Source organism: Nematolebias whitei, chromosome 1 (assembly GCF_014905685.2).
Source record: "Nematolebias whitei isolate Nwh7 chromosome 1, NemWhi1, whole genome shotgun sequence".
Taxonomy (NCBI): Eukaryota; Metazoa; Chordata; class Actinopteri; order Cyprinodontiformes; family Rivulidae; genus Nematolebias; species Nematolebias whitei.
Window position 1 is genome coordinate 9215077 of NC_056498.1, and position 3065 is coordinate 9218141.

A 3065-nucleotide genomic window follows, 5' to 3' on the forward strand; every position below is an offset into this window, starting at 1 on the left:
CACGCTCAATTCTTCCCTCACTCATGAACAAAACCCTGAGTTACTTGAACTCGTCCACTTGAGGGAGAACCTCAACCTCGACCAGAAGAGAACAATCCACCCTTTTCCAAATGAGGACCAAGGAATGTTCGCCTAGTTAATATTCATGCTGCCTCTGACTGAGGTGACCACACAGAGCAGAAGAGTTACCTGAACGCATCAGGATAAAAAGTCCCTGCAGCTACGAGCTGGACGGTAGAAAAACATTGACCCTTGGGATGATCCTGGGAAAAAGGCTTTAGGTTTGTGTGCTAAAAGTCTTAATTGAATGTTTATCTAAATCCCTTTGAATAGAAGTAAACTCTCAATATAAACTTCACTGTCTTAATAACATCTAGAGTACAGCTCTACATCATAAAAGCATCCTTCAGCGTACAAGTGTTTATACCATCTGCTCTCCTGCACTCATCATGAACATAGATGTGTGTTTCCTGTTTTACTTGTTATCATTTTTAGCCACAGCTTCCTGCTGCACTCGACTGCCTCTGGGCTGTGAATTGTTGATTGTCAGGGCGGGTATTTGGTGGGTTAGTAAAAAATGTGATTTGGCAGATGAAAATGTGTGCTTCAGCACAACAACATGGAAGAACAACAAACTAATGCGTCCTATACATAATTCAGATTATCAAGCTATTCTCAATCGCTCATTTTCATAGTTTAACATTGTCCTAAACCCTAAAGGCGAATGTCACTGGGCTGGGACTGTTCAGACCAGCTAAAGGCACATTTACACATTTCACAACAGGAGACATCCCCTCATCCTGTCCATCATCACAGGAAATGTTTGTTCCCTTCCCAACAAACTGGATGTATTGGGGGGTCCTCACCCGGCATCAGTAGGCTTATCCAGAGGCTGAACTCATGGACACATAAACACGGACGGTTTTCATTCACTCTGTGCCGAAAGAACCAAAGAAGCGATAAGAAGAAAGGAGGGGGCCTGGCTGTGTGAGTATGATATGTATACAGTGCCTTGTGAAAGTATTCGACCCCCTTGAACTTTTCAACCTTTTGCCACATTTCAGGCTTCAAACATAAAGATATAAAATTTAAATTTTTTGTGAAGAATCAACAACAAGTGGGACACAAGATGTGTCAAACTTTTTTAACAAATAAAAAACTGAAAAGTGGGGATCCTGATGCATGCTCAATAATCCAGGTAGAAAAATCTAAAAAAGTTAAATCTGGTCCTCTGGACATTCAAAAAAAACAAAAAAAACAAAGCAAATCAACAAAAAAATGTAGAAACGTTTCGTCTCTCATCCGAGAGACTTCCTCAGTCTGAGGAGCTGTATTCAGCTCAGTCTCTTAAATAGCACCGTCTCAGGGTGGATCAACCAGTTTTGCTGCTGACAACCAAAACCAGCTGATCACATGCTCAAGAAGGACCATCAGCATAACAATGGATCATTAGCACACTGAAAAGTGGGGAGTGCAATATTATTCGGCCCCCTTGCGTTAATACTTTGTAGCGCCGCCTTTTGCTGCAGTTCCAGCTTCAAGTCTCTTGGGGTTTGTCTCCATCAGTTTTACACATGGAGACACTGAAATTCTTGCCCATTCTTCCTGCAAAACAGCTCGAGCTCAGTGAGGCTGGATGGAGAGCGTTTGTGAACAGCAGTCTTCAGCTTTTTCCACAGATTCTCGATTGGATTCAGGTCTGGACTTTGACTTGGCCATTCCAACACCTGGATACGTTTATTTGTGAACCATTCCATTGTAGATTTGGCTTTATGTTTTGGATCAATGTCTTGTTGGAAGATAAATCTCCGTCCCAGTCTCAGGTCTCTTGCAGACTCAAACAGGTTTTCTTCCAGAATGGTCCTGTATTTGGCCCCATCCATCTTCCCATCAATTCTGACCATCTTCCCTGTCCCTGCTGACGAAAAGCAGGCCCAAACCATGATGCTGCCACCACCATGTTTGACAGTGGGGATGGTGTGTTCAGGGTGATGAGCTATGTTGCTTTTACGTCAAACATATCGTTTTGCATTGTGGCCAAACAGTTCGATTTTGGTTTCATCTGACCAGAGCACCTTCTTCCACATGTTTGGTGTGTCTCCCAGGTGCTTTTGGCAAACTTTAAACAACACTTTTTATGGATATCTTTTGAGAAATGGCTTTCTTCTTGCCACTCTTCCATAAAGGCCAGATTTGTGAAGTGTATGAGTGATTGTTGTCCTATGAACAGACTCTCCCTCCTCAGCTGTAGATCTCTGAAGTTCATCCAGAGTGATCATGGGCCTCTTGGCTGCATCTCTGATCAGTCTTCTCCTTGTTCGAGATGAAAGTTTAGAGGGACGGCCGGTCTTGGTAGATTTGCAGTGGTCTGATACTCCTTCCATTTCAATATGATTGCTTGCACAGTGCTCCTTGGGATGTTTAAAGCTTGGGAAATCTTTTTGTATCCAAATCCAGCTTTAAACTTCTCCACAACAGTATCTCGGACCTGCCTGGTGTGTTCCTTGGTCTTCATGATGCTCTCTGTGCTTTGAACAGAACCCCGAGACTATCACAGAGCAGGTGCATTAATACGGAGACTTGATTACACACAGGTGGATTCTATTTATCATCATCAGTCATTTGGGACAACATTGGATCATTCATAGATCCTCACTGAACTTCTGGAGTGAGTTTGCTGCTCTGAAAGTAAAGGGGCCGAATAATATTACATGCCCCACTTTTCAGTTTTTTATTTGTTAAAAAAGTTTGATATATCCAATAAATTTCATTCCAGTTCATGAGTGTGTCCCACTTGTTGATGATTCTTCACAAAAAATTTAAATTTTATATCTTTATGTTTGAAGCCTGAAATGTGGCAAAAGGTTGAAAAGTTCAAGGAGGCTGAAAACTTTCGCAAGGCACTGTAATGTATGTATGGTTTGATAGGTATGATATGTATAATGTATGTATGGTATGATGGGTATGATACATATGATGTATAATATATGTATGGTATGATAGGTATGATACGTATAATGTATGTATGGTATGTATGGTGTATGTATGGTATGAAAGGTATGATA